This window comes from Canis lupus, chromosome 5 (assembly GCF_011100685.1).
Source record: "Canis lupus familiaris isolate Mischka breed German Shepherd chromosome 5, alternate assembly UU_Cfam_GSD_1.0, whole genome shotgun sequence".
Lineage (NCBI taxonomy): Eukaryota > Metazoa > Chordata > Mammalia > Carnivora > Canidae > Canis > Canis lupus.
The window spans coordinates 19,273,352-19,294,475 of NC_049226.1; the positions used below are offsets into that span (position 1 = coordinate 19,273,352).

A 21,124-nucleotide genomic window follows, 5' to 3' on the forward strand; every position below is an offset into this window, starting at 1 on the left:
TCCCACTGACCCCCAGGGACTGTGTGCCCAGCAGCCACAGTACTGCAATCCATGAGGGGTTGGCCATGCCCTCACTAATGAGGAGAGTATACCTTGCCAAGTGGCTTGTTTCAATATCCCAAAGTGGGAATGAACCAGTATCTCAGTATATTAGTGGACCAATAGGTTTGGTTTTCCTTTAGTGAAAAATCTAAAAATAAAATACTATTAAGGTACTATGTTGAGGACTTTAACCAGAGAAGGGCTCAAAGTCTGAACCAATGATGTCATCACTATTCCTAAGAGACAAATGCAGAAAGAAAAAGTGCCTCCTCACAACACAATAACCATTCAGAACCAGTCCTTGCATACAGTGTACTGCCCCACAGTGCTAGCGTGATGCCCTTTCAATAAACCATCTAGAAAATGGACATGAGTTAAGTGGTAGAAATAAGGTCCCTCATTTTTTGCATAGATTCGTCCCTCAGAAAGACCAGGCAGCAGAGAAATCAGTGCTGGCTAAAGAGGAAAATTTTCTTTACTGTGTCTTTCCAATCTTCTTATAGGCCCTGGCTGCTTCCACCTGCCAGGCAGAACACACAAATGGCCTGAGTACATGGTAAAGAGAGTTTTCTGAGTTGTTTTTTTTTTTCTAATTCTACATTTCAAGCACATGGTCTGCCATCAACACTCCATTACCAATGTTTCACCATCAGTGCTCCACCATGGCTCTGCCATCAGTGTTCCACCACCAACACTCCACCATCAATGCCAACCAACATCAATGCCCCACCACTAACACCCCACCACCAACACTCCACCATCAATGCTCCACCACTAATGCTTCACCATCAACAATACTCTATCATCAATGCCCCAACATCAACACTCTGCCACTAGCACACTACCAACACTCCACCGTCAATGTTCCACCACCAATGCTCCACCGCCAACACTCCATCATCAACTTTTCAGCATCAATGCCCCAAGCTCAATGCTCTTCCACTAATGATCTACCACCACCAACGCTCTACCATCAACACTCCTTTGCCAATACTCCACCACTAGCATTCTGCCATTCTTATTTAGGCCTTTCACTCGTTTCCTTCCAGGTGTCCTTTTTCTTCTACTTGTCCTGCTATTTTATCAACCACATCTCTGGAATAGGAGCAAAGAGGAGAGAGGGGTGGCCCCTTGGGAGCAGCGGTGATAAGTTTAAGGAAGAGAGAGGAAACAGAACAAAAGTCAGAAAGGAAGATGCCTCTCCATAGCTGAGGACAGCAATCACACCCATGAGCTCTGGACTCCCTCACAGCATAGACCACACTCAGGGCTTCTCGATGGCCCACAGCTCTCTAGGATAGGCTAGAACATAAACATTCCGTTTTACTACTAATATGTGGCCCTGATTTTTGGTTCTGGAAATAAAATCTCAAAGATAGAATTAAAAGGCAGAGGCAAAAACATGTGGACACCTAACTACACTCAGCTACTGGAAGTCAGAGACTGCTGGGCTGGTCAGATTTTACCAAAGTGGGGCAGGTTTCTGATCTTTTAAAGGGCAATTTTTGAGTGTGGTGTGGTGTATGTGTGTTCACATATTCTACAATCTCAAAACATAATCCTTTGATTGTTCTTCTGGAAAAGTTGTCTTTATCACATAGTACTGACCCAGAGGGTGACAGGTATAAAGAAGCCCAAAAGCCAGGAGAAGGTAAAAGGAAGACTGGGGACACTACACTACAAAGTGGGGTGCCCAATTTGGCTCTCCAGATTCATAAAGGGACCATGGCCTGGGCAGTCTGAAGGGGAAGAACTCTGTGCAAGCTGATCCCATGGATCCCATGTGTTTTCTGACCTAATCCTTACAACAACCTGATCCATTAGGTGGGTGCTATCACACCCCCCATTTTCAAGAAGGCCAAACTAAGGCTAAGAGAGAGAACATGGGGACAGGGGGAATCCGGAAAAGGCAGCTCTAAGGATCAAAGGAAGCTGGTCGCTGTCCATGAAACTGCTCTTTGGAGAGAGGAGAGGGAGGCAGGAGAGGAGGTCCTCTCTACCCCAACCATAGTTCATGTGAGGACCAGTAGACCATCAGGAGACACATTAGGGAGGAAGGAATCATTTGCTCCAACAAAACAAGAGGGTCAAGACAAACTGCCCCCCATCAACCCCAGACACAAACTCAGTTTTAAGGAGCTGCTGAGAGCCATCCAAACACGCACACGTTCACAATCCCGGCAACGGCCCCCACTCTCTCGCCCCCTCTTCCACCCCAAGCCAAACTGTCAATGACAAAAAGCCCCTTCAGTGTTCTGGGCGCCCCCACCTTTTGTAGCAAGCCCTGGAAGGCCTGAATGCACAAACACAGTCCCCTTTCACTGCAGCCTCTCGGGGCTCCTGTTTCACTGGGGCCGTGAAAGAGAGTACTGTAAATAAAAGAGGCCTGTGTGACCTGCCCCTCCGGCCCCCAGACCTCCCCCTACTCTACTGTAGCTGAGCTGCTGGTCAACAGAGCCCCAGAGGCTCTGCTCAGTCCCACTGCCCCGCGGTGCCCAACGAGGACAAAAGGAGGCAGCCCTGGCTGCCTGGACCGTGCCAGTGACGGGGGCTGACAGGCCTGGTCAGTCCCAGTGACTTTCAATCACTCGGGCACTTGCTGAAATGGCTGCAGGAAAATCATCCCCAACACCACTGCTTGAGTGGTTTAGGAGAGGGGGAGGGGAGGCCATTTGGTTTTGTCCTCTTTGTCCGGCCAACCGGACAAAAGCAAGGAGCAGGGGAGCGGGCGGAGAGGCCAGTGTCCACCCTTGACTGCGGCCGTCGGACCTTGTTCCGGAGGGTGGGGAAGCTCACGGGAGCCGGGTCACACCAGATGTGCCACACGCTTGGAGAAAATCAGGAAGGAAGATGGGAGGAAAGAAAAAGAAGGCCCAGAAGGAACAACCAAGCCCATAGGCACAGAGAAGATAGCCCAAGCCCCTGGGTCCACCCAGCCGCCTCCCATAGCATTTACAGGAGGGTTCACCTGTACCAGCTACTGGACTGAGGCTGGGGGGGGGCCCGCGGTAGATGTGAGAATATGGTGAAACATTCTTTACCAAAGCTCATTCCCGGAGTCTCTGCAGCCAGGCAGGAGCGGGTCTAGAGCTGTGACTGCCCATCGCTGTGATCTGAACTACTGCCACCCTGGGCAGGGCAGGGGTGGGAGAAGGAGGAAATCTAGAACCTGGAGGGGAAAGCAAATAAACAAGGCCAGGTACAGTTTTCTTAAATTTCCCACAAAGGTAAAAGGTAGCAGAAAAAGGCAGAAACGATGAGAATTTGGGAGGGGCATTAGCATCCCATGAGCAAGTGCTGGCAGCCCCAGGACATGCACACACACATACAAACACACACACACACACACACACACACACACACAGCCTGGCCTGGCGGCCAAAAGGCAGAAACTCTCTCTAGAGCGGCCCTGGGGCCGGCCCACATGTCATCCCAGAGGACAAAGTCCTTTTTATTTATTTTTTTTTTTTTTTTAATTTTAAAATGAGTTTCTCAGAATTGAGGGACAAGAAGCCTGAGCCTCTAACCCACTGATTGGGAAGTTCTTATCCAGACTTCGGACGAGCCCCAGATGAGGCTTCAGCCACACAACGGAGGAGGCATTTCTGTGATGTGGGGTTGGCAGAGGATAGACCAGAAGCTCTCTGGCTAGGCTGGGCCTCCCTACTCTGCTTCCCAAGATACCAACAGCCTAGCAGGGCAAGGGCTCAACTCAGAGAAACCCAGCAGTTCAAGAGGCCACCCTATCTTTCCACCACCCTTCTGTATTAGGCATCTAGGAATAAAGCAAGGACGGCCTTCCCAACCCTCTCAGGCCTCAGACATCTGAGTGATAAGCATGGCCTCCCCCCACAGGAAATGCTCTCACTAGTGAGGTGATCACCCTCCCACAGCCATCCACAACATGCCCTGCCAGGGAACAGAAGACAAGATCATAAGGAGCCACACTGAATAACTTGGAAGAGCCACTCCATAAAGCTGAGCCTTGGTTCCTTGTCCACGAACCGGGCATGAGAATAATAATGCCACTTTTTCTTGCCTGAAAGTATAAGCTAAACTAGACCACCTCCTAATGTCCCTTCCAGATCTAAGATCTTGATTATAGGAACAATCTCAGCAGCAAACCAGAGCAGCCAAGTGACCCAGAATCAGCCACTTCCTGCCCTGAGCCTGGCTGGCTGCCCCAGGGAGGCCCCAAGTGGAGCTACAGACCTACACCTGCTATCTGGGCGCCTATGAAACCCCTGGACCTCTACACTCCAGATTGGGACTTACCTGCAAGAAGAAAAGAAGAGTGGTCCAGCTACCCTGCCCCTCTCATCTCCAGACCCAGCTCATACCTGCACCAGGTTCACAAATCCTGCAGAGAATGCAACACTCTGACAAGTACAGATGCCAAAGGATGAGTCCCCAAGGGGGACTTTAAGACTGTTAGCCAGAACATCATCCCCTCCGTCTCCCACCAGCTAACTCAGCAGCCTCTGCCTCCTACCCTGTCCAAGGCCAAGTTGGAGGGGAGATTATTTCTAGGGGCTTGGAGAGGGCAGATCCCCTCCCTGGGTCTTGGGGATCAGACAAGCCCTTTACGGTTCCACCCATTGAACACATCATGGATCATTACCTGTGCTACCTGCCCTGTTGGGATGCCTGGGTGGCTCAGTGGTTGAGCGTCTGCCTTTGGCTCAGAGCCTGATCCTTGGGCCCTGGGATCGAGTCCTGCACTGGGCTCCTTGCATGGAGCCTGCTTCTCCCTCTGCCTGTGTCTCTGCCTCTCTCTGTGTATATCTCTCATGAATAAATAAAATCTTAAAAAAAAAGAAAGAAAGAAAAAGACACAGTCCCTGCCCTCAAAGGGCTTCCAATCTTACTGAAGGGATGGTATGGAAATAAATACAATAGTGTGCTAACTGCACTAACCAGCAAGCAGGTGCCAGGGAAGAAACCTGGTCTGGGGCCCTACCTTCAGGATTCACTCCTCACAGCTTCCCTGAAGCCACAAGAGAGCCCCTTGCAGAATCAGCAAATGTTCACACACACCACCCCCCTACACACACACCCAGAGCCGGGTCTCCCCACCCAGCAGCACTCTCCCTGACAGCTTTTCCTTAAAGACTGCTTCTCGCTGGGATGTAGCCCAGTCAGGTGGGTCTTAGATGCCAGCACTGGAGGGTGAGGGAAGGGAAGAGAGGATCCAGTTGCAGGGGCTCCTGGTCCTTGGCCCCGGCTAGCCTGCTCGTTGTCACCTAGTGGGTAAACACAGGCATGGTACATTAATACTCGTGCCTGTACAATCGGGCATTGTGTGCAGCCTCTGGTCACCTCCCTCCACACAGTGTTCACACTCTCCCAGCCCTTCACGCCTGCCTGGCCTACTCCTGCTGTAATAAAGATGCTAATTAGGACAAATTTTCCACTGATCAAAAAAAAAAAAAAAAAAGATTGAAAAAGAAAAAAGGTCCAAAACAAAGATGGCTCTGCTTTGATTAAAAAAAAAAAAAAAAAAACGTGAGCCTGGGCATGTGTTCTGTTCCCCCTTACTATCAGCTTTGCTCAGAGGTGAAGCCTCGAGCACCACAGGGCAGAGATGTAGAAAGCTCAGCCCACCCCGCTCCACGGCAGCACCGCTGGCCATCACGCCGCCTCCAATTCATGAAGCCAACAAGCCACACGAACAGCATGCCAACGGTGTGCGGGGCACTGCGCTGGACTCTGGGGAGAAAGGAGTGCAAGGAAGGTGCATGGCCGTGTAGCTGAACAGGATCTAGATCTTACCCGCAAAATCTCGGGGTGTCTTAGGGAAGAAATGACCAGAAGCAGTGGTTACGAAAGATTAAGTCTGACCTACACTCTTCAGGCGTGGGAATTCAATGAAGGGAGGACCTGTTCTTTCCAATCAGAAGCAAAGAGGAAGAATGGCAACAATAAAGTGTGAGGAAGAGCACCTGGGTGGCTCAGTGGTTGAGCATCCGCCTTTGGCTCAGGTCATGATCTTGGGGTCCTGGGATCGAGTCCCGCATCAGGCTCCTGCAGGGAGCTCCCTCTGCCTATGTCTCTGCCTCTCTCTGTGTCTCTCCTGAATAAATAAAATCTTTAAAAAGAGAGAGACAGAACAACATTCTGCAGAAGAAGAAGGAAATACCAGGGGGCCGAAATGTTCGCCACCCAGGAAGAGACACTGTCAGCATTCAAACACAGACCCGCAGGGCTCCGTGGGCTGGGTCACACACCCTCTAGGGAGAGTGTTTCTGGAAATATGGGAGCGCAGGGGGGAGGAGAGCAAGGGGATCAATGCCTGATTCCAGAAGAGTGCGATGCTTTCGAGAACTAGGAGGTCGCAAATAACCTTGGAAAGAACAGTGTCAATGGAGCTACCCCAGTGAAAGTGGATAGCAGTGGGCTGAGGAGCTCCCTGGGGCACACGAACCTCAAGTCAGCCTGGAAGCACCCAGGTACTCCCTTCTCCTAGTGCCCACCTCCGGGGTGGTGGCAAGGAGTACCCACGGTGGGTGCGGGGCAGCCCTGGCTCACAGCCCAGGGAGAGGGGCCACCGTCCCCGCAGACAGCGCTGCTGGTTTAGTGGGGGAGACGAGACATAAACAGGTCAGGACAGAGGCGACAGGGCTCATGAGGACACGGCACATCCCGTAGATGCTGCCGGAGACCACATCTCCCAGAGGAGCTGGAAGGCTGGCTGGGACAAGGAGATGGAGAAAAGCAAGGCCAACCCTGGGTGGGGTGGGGGAGATGCCAATGCCAACAACAGGAGCACTTTCATTCCGAGTCGGGCTCTCCTGGCAGCGGCCTGGCTCCTCCGAGGCCCAGGGCTGTGCGTGCGCTGCCAGGTCATGTTTGCAGAGGGTAGAGCATGAACGTGAGAAAGGACAGGTGTGCACCAAGTCCGATGTGTCCCCATTCAGTGTCGCTGACCGGTGGGCTGTGCGGGCCAGTTCTCGCCGCCCCCCCACCCCCATACTGGGGCATGGAGTGTGAGCAGGATACCACGGGAAAGGACTCCAGAAAAAGATCAAGCACCCCATCCAGGCTGCCTGCAAAGGTCCTTACTGCCCCACTCCCCCACCAAATACACAGAGGTTGGAGGATAACAGAGAGCCTGGCATTCTCACTGCCTCCTCCCATCACGTGTCTTCTACTTAAATCTCAGTTTTCCAACCTCCAACCGACTAAAGCTTCACAAATGTTCAGAACTGCTAGCACGGCATTCAGAGCATTCCATGACCTGGCTCCAATCTCCTTTTCCTGCCTGGACCCAGCCCTTGCCGTGCCCACCCCCCTAATCCAGCACACTTCCCAGTATGGGGGCCCCTAGGCCCCACTCAGGCGCAGCCACACCTCTGCTCACCTCCTAGCTAGAAAGGACAGGTTTTTTCCATCTTCACTAGTCCAAAGTCTAGCCATCCTCTAAGGACCAGCCAAACACTACCTCCTCCATGAAGCCCTCCTGCAGCTTCAATCAGAATCGTTCAATTCCTCTCCTGCGCTCCCCCCATGCCTCACTCACGTCATAACTGAGCACACAGACCAATACACAGACACTTCTGTTTCATTGTCAGCTCAAAGGGATTGATTTAATATCTCTGTACCTCCCCACAGCACTTAGCAATACCCAAGGCTTAAGTCCTTACCATATCGGAGTATTCTTCAAATGATGGATGGCAAACTAGTAGGGAGTCTTGATCAACATTTTTAAATGAAACAGATATAAAACAGAAGAAAAAATAAGAGAGTCCATCATGTAAAGATAAACCAAGGTTCACTGAACCTTTGGTTTGAGGTACGCGCTCTGGGTCAGGATAAAAAAATACACTGTTCACTGTGGGCCTCAGCCTCCATTCTAGATCAACCAGCAAATAAAAAAGCAAGTTATCAGAGGTTTTGCCCAAAACATAACTTCTGAAGAATTCCTGGGGTAGTGGGGTCACTACACCCTCTGTTCATTCACTAACACCTGCAAAGCTTCAGAACAGAACCATCATGGTAGGGGATTGGAATATGGACAAGCGTCCTCACTCACAGATTATTCTAGTAGGTCCTCCAGACTCTGCTGACCAAGGAGGAAGGCACTCAAACTCTTGGTAGACAGATCTGCAACTAGCTTTATGACTAAAGGGGAATGGAGAATTTAACCCTTCATTAACCAGAAGATGTGTCTTGAGCAGCAGTTAATATCAACACTGTTTTTTAAATCTAGAAAAAGCAACATTCCCAGGAGACCCAGGACAACGAAGCCTGCTCCCAGGATTGCTAACTTGGGCTCCTCAGAAAAAGGGTATCTGATCGGGCATGGCTCTGTGGCATCATTCCTTTCTACCACTCACCTCTTACCACCTCCTGCCCTCAACACCTGCCACCTGGGAATAAGGAAGTCTGGCCAAGGACATCTATACTGACCCCAAAGCCTCCCTCCTCAGGAGCTCTTATCCTTCTAAATAATGAATTTGCCAGCCATAATTAATACCAAGAAAGAGATGCTATACATTTCTCTGTTGCTTTGAGTTAGTTAGGTACTTTAAGGGAAGGGCAACCTCTAGCTACAGGGTCACATAAGCTAAAATCAATATAAGCCACCACCTCTGAGTCTTTTAAATCACCACCTTCCCTCCTCAGACCATCCCTGAGCCAGACCCCTGCAGTGGGCATGGAGCAACCTGCAGGTCTGCAACTGACCATTCATTCAAGTTAATATTCAAAGAGACATCATCTCCCATCCAATTCCTGATTCCTGTCACCCCCTCCCCAGGCCCTCCTCCATGAAAAAAAAAAAGAAAGAAAGAAAAGAGAAAGAAAAGAAAAGAGAAAAAGAGAAAGGAAAGAAAAGAAAGCACTGCAATCACAGACAAGCCAAGAACAAGGGAAATAACCACGAGTACACACAAGGGAAACACAGAAGGGAAACACTCAGAAGACATATCAATAAAGGTGTAACATCTTGAGCGGAGGTGAAAATCTGGTTCTTCATCAAACCCACTTAGTTATGTCACTTTGTATAATCGTCCTGATGAGATCAAGCAGCGATGTAAAATTTACAAGCCTGGAAGTATCTGAAAGAGGGACTGTGAGAACGGTGGGAGGAACTGGAATGGTGATATAGGGAAAACCAGTGCCTAACCTGGGAAGACCTGGTAGCTACCTCACCAGTATCTTGAGGACTGTGGGGCAGAGTGTCTGTGACTCTGGAGAGCAGGATTAGTGGGGGACACTAAGCGCTCTCTGGAAATGGGATCACCTGCTCTGCAAACAGTGACATCCCTCCCCTGGGGGATCTGAGGAGAGGCGAGGCAGCGTGGAGCCCATGAGAGCCTTGGAATGGGGGGCTGGCCTCCAGGTCCCCTCCAGCCCACCCCTCAGCAGGACAGGGCCACCCCAGAAGCCAGGGGACAGGGTTCTGTCACCCGTAATGTGCAGGGAGCATGCACTGTGGCTTACCTACTCCTCCTGAAAGGACAGTGAGCATCGAGGGAAGGTGGAAGGAAGAAGGTAAACAGGGTGTGCATTTCCACGCTGCTTCCTGCTCCCAGCCACGGACTGGGATAGCCAGAAAGCTTCCTGCACAAGAGCTTCCAGGCCAGACCCTGAGTCCCCAAGACTAATTTCCTGAAGCTCGGGCCTCTGGGGACCAGTGGGTGGCAAGCGAGGCAGGAGGGCATCTCTACCACCTGTGGAATTTTAACCTACGTTTAAAGAACTGTTTGCTTTATGCTGTTTTGGGTTACGGGGTAGGTGCCCAGCAAGACTGTCCCCCTTTCAGCTTCTCTTTTTTCAGAAAGACAAAGAGAAAAACAAAACCACCCAGCACCCATAGCCCCAGCCGGTGTCTGCACTGTGGGCGGCCTACATGAGCTTCCTTTATCCAACCACAAAAAGGCATCAGTGGAACCAGCGAGGGGCCCTGGAACGGCCCTCTCAAGCCAGGGCCCGCTACTCCGTTGAGGTTAGCAGTTAACCAGGGGCCAGGAGCCACTCGGGCAAACAGACCGTGCCCCTCATTACACAACGCCAGCCCTTATCTCCCGCGTGCCACTGTCGGTTTGCAGACATTGCGTAGTGCTACGACCACAGCCGAGACTGGCCCCAGGGAGATAGCCGTCTCCCTGCTTGCTATCAGGGAGCCAAGAGGGGTCCGGACGGTTAGCCTCAGTTCACACACTCGGGCTGCTATTAAAAGAGAGGCAGAGAGAGACGGGTAACAGTCCGGCTGGCCAGCTTCACGGTGTCACTTCCTCTGGGACAGCCGAAGGCCCCTCTCAGTCCACCTCCCTTTCTCCCAGGCCCTCCAACCAACGAGGAGGGGTGGCAAGGGGTCCACTTCATGTCACTTCATCAAACCCTGGCGGAGTGCCACGTGGATCACCCAAAGAACTCCCTGCTGGGCGCACCCTGGAAGGCAGGCAAGGAGCCGGGGCAGCAGAATGCAGGCTTCGTGGCCCTATCACGACAAAGGCTCTCCTCGTGCCATGCTCTTTCTCAAATGCCTTCAAAGGCTCCCAGCTGCCCTGGAGTGAAGTCTGAAAACTAACCGCTATCTTCATTGAGCAACTACCTGGTACCGGGCAGCGTGCAGGATGTGCTAAATGCATTATCTGAAATCCTCAGGCTACCCCACATGCTATCCCACACAACAGCCCCACTTGAGCGATGGGAAGACCCCAATTTGCAGCGCTTTAGGCAAGCGGCCAAGATCACACGGTGTGCAAGCAGCAGCGTGACAATCTGCCCCCAGCCCCGCCGTGCCCTCTCTGTTCCTCTGTGCTGTGCCGCCTTCCCTCCCCCCTGGCCTGGCATTCACAGCATCTCCATCTGACCCCAACCTAGCAGTCCAGTACAATCGCCCTCATTCCAGCCGAAGGAAGGTACTTCATCAGGAATCTGAGCACTTACCACAATTGCAATTTCATAGCTTTTCACAAGATTGTCAGCTAAATAACTCTCCCTCACTAGGGAAGCCCACAAGGGCAGAGGTTCTGTTTGTCCTGCTCATCATAGAATTCCTAGGGCCTAGTCTAGCCCCCAGCACACAGTAAGTGAATCCCTCCAGGTGGAAGGCATTTCATCTCTAAATTTCCCTGTGCTTTTTCTATGTATCTATATAACCTTTTCACTTCCTACTTTCTGCCATACACACATCCACACATTTAAAGTAGTTTAACTCCTCTGCTCAAATTATTAGCTCCTCAAGGGGAAATCCCATGTCTTCTTAATCTTAAAATCCCTAACACAGAGGCGCCTGGGTGGCTCAGTGGGTTAAGCATCTGCCTTCAGCTCAGATCATGATCCCGGGGTCCTGGCCTCAGGAATCTGCTTCTCCCTCTCCCTCTGCCCCTCCTGCTGCTGATACTCATTCTCTTTCTCTATCAAATAAAATCTTTTTTTTTTAATCAAATAAAATCTTAAAAAAAAACAAACAACCTAACACAGTATTATCACCTATAAATCTAAAGGACTCAATGTACATTAATCTACTCAGGCTAAGCATCAAAGAGGTTAATGAATAAGAGACAAGTCGCCAGGCAAAATCCACCCAATACCCCTCATCTCCAAAGATTTGGAACAGCTATCAAGTCAGATCTTATTGTTACTTCCTCCTTGGTGGAAACAGGGAGCGGACATGGGTAGCTGTAGGGAAATTTGTGAAGGAAGCATTAATGTAGGCAAAGAATGAAAGACATGGCTTCCAGTCCATGGTTTTGCCACTAGCTTGCTGTGTGGCCTTAGGCACAACACAGAGCATCTCTGGACCTCCACTTATTCCGCCCTTAATAAGCATGTTGTCATAAATTATTTTATGAGCCCTTCCAGCTCTAACATCTTTCTATGACCCTTGGCCACCATAAGGACCCACATCTTTATGGCAGGTGGAGGGCTGAGAGTACCCTCCCTCAACAGGTGGCAAGAAGAAGGATGAAGACAAGGACACTTAGACATCCCCTTACACTATTCCTCAATCCTCAAAAAGAAAAAAAGAAACCGTAGGTAATGACTAAGCCAGTCCGTCGCCCTCCTAGGAAGGACAACAGCCATAATTTGAATATGGATCTGAAGTAAATAAAAGGAGAAAGATACTGAAATGGATGGTCAATAAATAACTTCCAGTTAAACCTGAATTTTTTCCCACATATGTATACTTTCACAGATCTAGTTCGGGAGTGTTCAAATTAGCACAACCTGGCCTTAAATACTGTGCAAAACACATAGTAAGCATTTTGCTTTCATTTATGTCGTCAATGGTTTCAATGGGGATGACTCATCCTTCCTCTTTAACACTCTGTTCTAATATGGTTTACTATAAATAATGCAGAGAGAGAGAGAGAGAGGGAGCGGCTGAGGGACTGAACACCAGGCCTCTGCACAGCCAGGTCACTACAGACCCAGGTCCCACAGACAATCCCAAGGTGAGTGCGAGCTTACCCCATCGCCCAGCAGTGGCCCTCATGACAGGAAAGGGAAATGCATCCCTCCACTCTCGGGTATTTAGGACATGTAAGACTGTTATATGCAGATGGGTCAGGGGCTGCACGGGGGTTTTAATGCACAAGTTCCTTTAACCTTCTAGAACCTTCCCAAAAACAGAGTTCAGGTGCAAACACAGGCCACCATGCCTCCTCCCTTAGAGTGTCAAAACTCAATGCATTCTTTTTTAAGATTTTATTTATTTATTCATGAGAGACACAGAGAGAGATAGAGAGGCAGAGGCACAGGCAGAGGGAGAAGCAGGCTCCATGCAGGGAGCCCAACATGGGACTTGATCTGAGGTCTCCCGGATCAGGCCGTGGGCTGAAGGCGGCGCTAAACCGCTGGGCCACCCGGCTGCCGGGTGGTAGATTTTCTTAACAAGAGAAGTGACTCTTGGGACCCCAAACTCACAGAAGGTCCAAACCACAAATGCAGAAACGCTACAGCAGTAAGAGGAATCTGCTCCAGGCCGAGGCAATCAGTGGCAGCAGTTGGAAATCACTAGCCCCTCGGCCTCATTCATCTCCCACCTAAGAAGTGAGGCCAACATTCATCCTGGGACTGAGCTGACAAGCGTGCTCTGAACATTCTTTCCAGAATCTACCTCTGAAATCAGACCACAGTCATCCGATGTCATCACTCACTATATTCACCAGATCTGTCACCGAATTATTTTGATCATTTCCAAAAGTCAAATCTACCCTCCCAAAGGACAAGGCAAAGGAATGTGGCACAGACCTTGGAAAGGGTTCCAAAGGAGGATCTCTGAAGTGTCTGGGGCTATGGCCACATCACAGGATTAAGTGATCACTTATGAGACCCTTAGATTCCCATGCACCTGCATCACTCACCCATTATTTGGTCTGCAGGCTGGTAGCACAGGGCTAGTACTATCATCAATTTGGCAGTGCTCCAAATAAAAGATTTCACTGGTTCCTTCCAGAGTTTCTCCCCTGGGCCACAAAAGCAGGTTCTGAAGGGCCTGGTTTGACAGCACCGTAGCTCCCATTTACAAAGTACATTCACTGTGCTATGCACTTTACACATTTCATCCACAGAACCACCAAAAAGTGTTGGTCTCACTTTTTCCCCGAAAAAGGAAATAGGGGTTCAGAAAGGCTAAGTAACTTGTTGAAGGCACACAGTAAATTCTGGAACCTAGGTTCTCATCCAGAGCCTCTGCTCTTCCCATCATTCCTCGCTGTCCCAAGGAAACACCACCTCCAACCACCTCCCAGAAAGCCTCTGCCTTGAGTAAGGAACCCCCCCACCCCCCACCCAGCCCCAATTCCTGGGCCCTAGTTCACTATCTCCAGCACTTCATGGACTTTGTGCTAGTTGGTTCAGCTTCCCGGTATGTCTGTTCCAGTAGACACCCCCTCCTCTGAACAGCCCCCTCCCCGATCTGCAAACATTACAAGGACATCAAAACAAAGTTATCAGTTGGGTTCCTAGCTTTAGCAGCCAGTCCAAACTCTTTTGTTTGACTCTCAGACAGCTTATTGACCAGGTGATGGGGTCAGAAGTTTGCTTTTCACCTAGCCTCTTCCAGAACCAAGCACCTGGCTTGAAGAAGCAAACGCAGGGCAGGTGGGAAAAATCCACCCAGTGGAGATTTCAGATTTATACAGTCAGCAAGCCAAAAAAAAAAAAAAAAAAAAAAAAAAAAGGACTCCCCAGCTGACGACTTGTAGAAATGAAAAGGGGTTAAAGGAGGAAAGGTTAGGAACCACAGAAGCACAAATTTACCTCCACCCTTTCCCCTCCTGTATGAACACAGGCATCAGCAGCCCCCTCGATGGAATGTTCTCAGAGACCCTGCATGTCCACATGAAGGAGGCGGAAAGCCAGTGAGGGCAGGAAGCCGACAGACCGTGTGACATGTGCAGCTGCCTTCCATCAGGTGCCTTCACACATCTCCACCCCGATCTGAGAGAGAGTCCTGGCTCCCCACCTGGTCCCTCCTTCCTCACACACCACCCCTCACCCTGACCCCGACACTTTATCTTTGCCTATTGGGAAAACTGGCATTTATCAAGTAATCTACTCCTCATATATTGTTAAACAGACCACAGGGGTTATCAGTGGAGTTGATACAGGAAGATAAACAGCAACCTCTTATGCAAATAGCACTAACGATGTGGGACAGGCCAGAGGACCAAATCGGAATTTAGGAGGACGTGAATCTTAACGCTTTTCCTAGGTTCCAACCCTGGAAACCACAGGAGCTTGGAAGAGATTCTCCGGATGGATTCTCCTCTTGCTTTCTCCCAGGGAGGGGCAGCGGGGTGCGTGGATCCCACCTGCTTGGCGAAGAAGAGCGGTAGCTTCGTGTCTCAGAACTCCTTCCAGTGACCACGGGATTCACCTCCTTGCAACAGACACTCCATTTTTCTAGGATTTCAGACCCACTGGAACGAGCTCTCATCAGAAAGGGAGAGAATGGTATCCTCCGAGGTGGGAGTGGGGTCAGAGGGTGGAGGGAAAAACATCCACGGAAAACCAGGGGTTCTGGGTACCGCGCCACAATCCGTACGACCAGGGGATGATCCCTCCTCCCCGCTGGGCTCTGCGGATCTGCCTCTGCGTGGCAAGAAGCAGGTCCAGGTGGCATCTTTTCAAACCTTTCTCATTATTTGAAGGGCAAACTCACATCAAGAACCAAGAGGTGAGTGGCTCCTAGTGACAAAAGAATTGCATTCAGAGGGACGGAGCAAGCTGCCTCTCACACCAAGGCTGCAGGCTGGGGAGGGGGGCAGAATGACAGACTCCAGGGCTGGCCAGAATGAAAGACTGAATGGAATAGCCTAATTTACACAGGAAGTAAGCACTTACCAGACCCTTCATCTCAACACACAAAACCCTCGGCCATATCTGGAAGCAATTACATCCAGTTAACATGATCTGCTTGCCACTAAAATTAACTGCAAACAGAAATATTTTTCACTTTTGCAACAGGGGATGCCAAGGCTTGGCCTATCCCCGCTAGCCCCCGAGCCATTGAATCTAGCTGCTGGGGAATATTTAGCAGCTACCCAGCTCAAAAAACAAAAACCACTCTTGTGGCTGTCAGGACACAAAAAAGTAAAATAGTGGATAATTATGAAGGGGGGAGGGGAGGGGAGAGGTGGCAGTGAAAACCATTGTGCTAGAAATTGAGAAAGGGGCCAGGCACACGGGCCCCAAACGGGTGTGCAGCGCTCACAAGTCCAGCCCTGGTTTTCCACACTCAACGTCAAGGGAAGAAAAATGTTTTTAGAGTCACTCGATTTAGCAGCGCTTCACATTGTTTTTAGGTCCCATCTTCATCCCTCTGCCAAGGGGACGGGGGTGGGGGGATGTAGGGAGGTAGACTCGCAAATGTTAGCAGATCCTTAATTTAGCAGAGCATTGAGGGGACAACTGTCACGATTTAACTTCTGCACTGAACACTTCCCATCCCTACTCCACGAACGCCTCGAAGTGGCTTTCACCTGCTCCGAGAGAGGCAGGGGCTGTTATTCATTTGAGACGGGCACAGTTTTTCATGGAGAGGATGGAGGGGCGAACCTGCCTCCTGTGGGCACGTACACCCCAAAACGAGCCACTGTCCCATCTCCCAAGCGCCAGGCCAGCTGCCTGGACACACTGACCACTCCCATCCTTCCTCTCTGCACCTGGCCCGCCAACTGGGTAAGAACTTATTTTTATTTTTTCCTTGAACTGCTGTCAGTGATGCCAGAGACAGATGGACAGATTTGTTTTAAAGTTCCGGAAGGAAGCATCATCTCCAAGCCCCGCATCCCCGCACGGGCCCATCATCTCCTCGGGGCCAGGCTCCACGGGCTGCGCCTCCGAGTGCAATTCACTCCCTCGACACCAGGGGCCTTTCAGGCGGCAGCAGAGGCAAAGGCAGAAGCAAGCATCCATTTGCCAGACAGCTCACAAACCTCTCTTCTCTAAGAGTCAGGCCAAAGCTTCCCCCAAGAACGAGGTCAAACGCTGCTTTTCTCCGCAAAAAAAAAAAAAAAAAAAAAAAAAAAAAAAAAAAAAAAAAACACTCACATTTACAAACATCACTCGCAGGCAGAAGAAGAAAAGGAAGGAACAAGGAAAAGCTTCTCTTTGATTCCAAGGCCACGATGGAGGAAGAAAGTCTCGATACATTAGACGGGAAAAAGTGCTAGGCCATTCTTTTCAAAATGTCTTAAAATGATATTACGATAAGAAAGAAAAGAAAGAAAGAAAGAGATCCTTTCAGTGAGGGCCACAGGCCATGCCATGTGCCCACCCCGGGCTCTATATTCCAAGTGCATCCTCCTCCTATGGATAATATCAGGGCAGCACTATATACAGTCCACGCTAGGACGGACTCTCAGAGCTGAGGAAGCAAGAGGTAAGGTATTTCTCCAGAGCCACAGAGCTTCTAAGAGGCAGGGGATAAATTCAAACCCACCTTCCCAGCTGCCCATCGTTCTGCAGCCGACTCCAGAAACTTCTGACACTGCAGGAATGCAAAACCCAAATTTAATCATCCCCTGAACACCTCCCACCCTCCCAGGGAGACAGCTCCCCATTCACGAGTGGGGGTCTCTCCTCCACCCACCCCCAGACTCCCCACACACATCTAGGGACACGCTCCGCTCTGGCACCACACAGCCATCCAGGCATGGAAACGGTTAAGTCGTCCTCACTGAATAAATCAAAAGTTCAAGGCTGCAACATACCACAATGATTCCCTCTTTACATATGACAAGAACCAGAGAGGGGCTGAAATCCCAAGCATCCTGAGCGGCCCGCACAGGTTATGCCGCCAGGGTCAGGGCCGCGGACCTTTAGAGGCAACATTCATTTCCTGAACAGGACAAGTTCTCCTGACCATAAAGCTAATAGGAACTTCCTCGCACGGCGAGCTCCGGCTGACAGGGCTACTTGTCACTGGCCACGCAGGAGGAGAACGCTGGTTCCCATTAGTGGGTTATGATGCCAGGTGCTACTAATAAGGTACATCGGCAAGAAACAAGAGCCTGCTAAGTTGTCTCTCCAACTCTGGAAGTAATCAGGCCTGGGCTTCAGGGTTGGGGAGGGGCCATATATAAAGAGAGGGTGGGGGGCTGGGGGGTGGTTTTAGCCACGGTAGACCCCGACAGCATCTAACCTGCTGAATGGCTTAAATAAATACATTTCAAACAATCCCTCTGCATTTCCCCCACCTACCATAAAAGGCTCCCCCAAATTAACACTAATAATGCTTCCCCCAGCACTCCAGGCCTGATGGATCACCGAGGGCCATTACGGTCGGCCACATCTGCTTCTCACTATGGCAAGGAGAGTTGTGCCAACAGGCCTAATGGCATTAAGATCACAATGCTCAGCTAATCCACTTAGAGATCGACACCGGGCAAGGGTGGCAGGGGGCTCCGTGAGTGAGCGGCCCCCCTTGTCAGGCTGGGGTCACAAAGGAAGTGGGAAGCAGGGAGGCAGCCTCACGTGTGAGTCCCTGCTGGGTGTGTTAGGTTACCTGCTACATCCCTGGGACAGGTTTCAAACCACATGGAGTGAACCTCACTTCACAGGAGAGGAGCCTGATGATTCGGACAGGTGAAGCCCAGATTCACAAGGTAGCGCCAGCTCTCTCACCCACGTGTGCCTGACACCGGTCTGGCCCTGCACTGCATGCCTGGCCCCCTATAAAGATTGGCCATCTGTCTGTCTTGCTCTTGACATGCCCAGCGGTGGTGGTTTGTGTCCCTGTACAACTCCTTACTTAATATTTCTGGGGCATCCAAATGGCCCAAAGGAGCGCCCGGCTGGCTCAGTCAGAAGAGCATGCGGCTCTTGATCTGGGGGTTGTGAGTTCAAGCCCCAAGTTGGGTGCAGAAATTACTTAAATAAAGAAAGAAACTTTTAAGAGAAGTAAATAAAAATGGCCCGGAAGAGGGGAAAACTCTTAAAAATCACTTCCAACTGGCCTGCAATTTCTCCCCTTCATCGAAATTTCTGTGACCAAATCTTCTAATAACTTTGCCAAGTGATGTCCCACTGTTTCAGGAAGTTCTTCACGCTGTCTAGCTCAGCTTCGTCCTACTGCAAAGCCCAACACAATCCGTTCCTGCTGAAGGAATTCGGGGCTTGAGGGACAGAGTGGAAAGTGAGCTAGGAACTTAGAACTGAGAAGGTTTTGGCGAGTTTTCAGCCGAAGTTTCCATACCAGCAATAAAGTACTGGATCCCCTGCTTGCAGCTGCACCGATAAGCCTCACGTAGGCAAAACCCGACCATGGTTTTTCCAGACTGAGCCAGCATAAGGACACCGGGGCTTTTAAGGGGAGACAGTAGAAAGGGGGATTTCTGATTATGCTGGCATGAAATTAACAGCAAGGGATTTTTATTTTTGTAAGTGAGTTTCTTTTTCCCTCTCTTTTTCTGGTGTGTGTGTGTGTGTGTGTGTGTGTGTGGTTTTTTTTTTTTTTTTTTTTTTTTTTGAGTCAGCGTAAAAGGCCCCATCACTAGAAGCTGGTCTCTTCATGTCAGTAAGAGATGGTGCGGTATGAGGCAGTGCTCCCTTTAGTCTTCCCTTGGACATGTCTGTTAACCTCTCACGCTTCCCTCTGCCCATCAGGGAATTTGCAACTAGCATCCCCCTTACAGGGTGGCTAGGGCCTGTAAGGACATCTGGCTCCGAATGCACTTAGCACAGAGGCCGTCAGGTATCAAGCACTGAAACTGCTGTTGGCCACATCCACCCTTAGCCGCACCTTGCACTGGCAGGAGTGGGGGGGGGGGGGGCGCGCTCTAGAATGCCCACCCACCACAAACCACAAGCCCACCCCTCTCTCAGTAAGCTGGGGCCTGTGTTCCTCATCTCTGCCTCGGCCACGGGGATCTGCTCGCCTGGCCACAGGCACCGGCTGCTGGACGCTGGGTGAGGCTGTTCGGTATTTGGAACTGCTGCTGGTGGAGTGCTGCCCAGCTAAATTTAAATGAGAACTGCAATGACTCATCAGGCCTCAGGTCAATAGGACAAAGAGTACCCTAGCCACCAGGGTACAGGAGATGAGCTTTGGGGGGCCGGGGCAGGGGGGATGCAGGTGCTCACGGGGTGTCGGCCCCACACAGTGCCTGACGTGCACTTTTTACGGTGCTCTATGAACTGACACCTCCGAGCGGAAGCAGGACCCAGATGACATAAATGCATTTCTTGCCCTGCACCACCAGTGTGCCATTTCACAAGAGCTGTAAAAAGACAACAGCAAACACCTCCAGAGCACTTACTTGGTGCCACCACTCCTTGCACTTGACAAACATTTGCTGATGAATCTTTGTAACAAACAACTCAGTGGGTAGGTGCTGTTGTTATTTCCATTTTACCAAGGACCAAATAGACACAGAAAGGTTAAGTAACACAACCACAGTCACACAGCCGGTAAGCGGTAAAATCAGGATTCTGGCCCTGAAAGTCTAATTTGCTTGAGATGCACATTTACTACATGTAAAACATCAGAGGGGCGGCAGTGGGGATGCCCCAGGAAATTTTTCTTTCTACCAGAACAACTGCAATCGAGTCAAGGCGTCCACCTAACACCACCAACACAGACCCTAAGAAAACCTCCCATTATCAAGGAAAATTCAGTAACCCTCCAGTGGGCACACTGAGGCACGCCTGTATTCATTTAGCGAGATTCTGGAGTCTTTCCATTGGACTTGTTTTAAAGTCATTAATTTTAAAAAAAATTTTTTAAGTGATTGGAAATGTTTTTCCCCTGAATTAGCAAGAAATGAAAGAGTTGTGAATGGAGTTTGATTTTAACAGTTTAGGATAATCACTATTTTAAAGATTCATAAATAGAGTTCCTAGAACAAGCAGGAGGCGAACGTGTCACTGAAGTGTTCTTCCTTCCTCTCCCTCCAGCAATTAGCAGCTCCATCCAATAGCGACGGCAAATTAAAATGGGACTTTTCTCACTGAGATGAAAGAACAGGCCACTTCCCCTCCCCTGGAAAGAAAACGAAAGAAATCGTCTTCAAATGTCCCAGAGTTCAGTCTCGATCCCATTTAATACTTACTCCGTAAGTATTAAAAAACGAAGTCAGAGCGGACAGGAACATACCAGAGGGACCCCCTATTTTCACTGGCTGACTGCCAATCCAGATTCCCAGACAGAGCAAAATGCAATTAGCCAAAAGGACCTTGAGAAGATGGGAGAGCAGCACGGATTAAGAGAACTTTTTTAAGAAGTCAACAATTCAGAAACAGTTCATCTGAGCACCTCGTTTTATGAACAAAGGCGTTACGCTCAGAATGGGAAAGAGCCCAACAATGGTCACGGAGCTAAAAACCACAAAGTGGAGTCTAGAGGCCTGGCCTCCACCCCAGCTGGGCACCACACCACAGAGCCTCCTGCCATCTTCCCAACTTCACAACTACCGACCTCTCCAAAGGCTAGATTTCCAGGAGCTTATACACATAAGTCATTCATCACCCCCAAAAGGACACTTCCTGGAAATAGAAATGGGTTCAGAAAGGATTTGGGCAAATCTGTGAATGACAGAACAGCCACAAATAGCTACTCAGAGACGTCGGGCTTCACACCTGACCTTTAAGATTGACGTCAAGGAAGATAGCTGTGGCCTCT

General features: G+C 50.1%; 1 protein-coding gene and 1 long non-coding RNA gene across 6 annotated transcripts in view; one reads left to right on the plus strand and one right to left on the minus strand.

Annotated features, from left to right (window-relative positions):
* The window catches only part of ZBTB16 (zinc finger and BTB domain containing 16), a 188,002-nt gene that overhangs the window by 156,190 nt on the left and 10,688 nt on the right, over nt 1–21,124 (minus strand). The window lies entirely within an intron of this gene.
* Nucleotides 12,300–18,870, plus strand: LOC119871809. Of its 2 annotated transcripts, XR_005359264.1 has the most exons (4): nt 12,300–12,449; nt 14,291–14,413; nt 14,714–14,955; nt 15,897–18,870. It is a non-coding gene; the product is annotated as an uncharacterized LOC119871809 (long non-coding RNA). The 2 variants fall into 2 exon arrangements; XR_005359263.1 differs by having other exon boundaries at nt 14,714–18,868.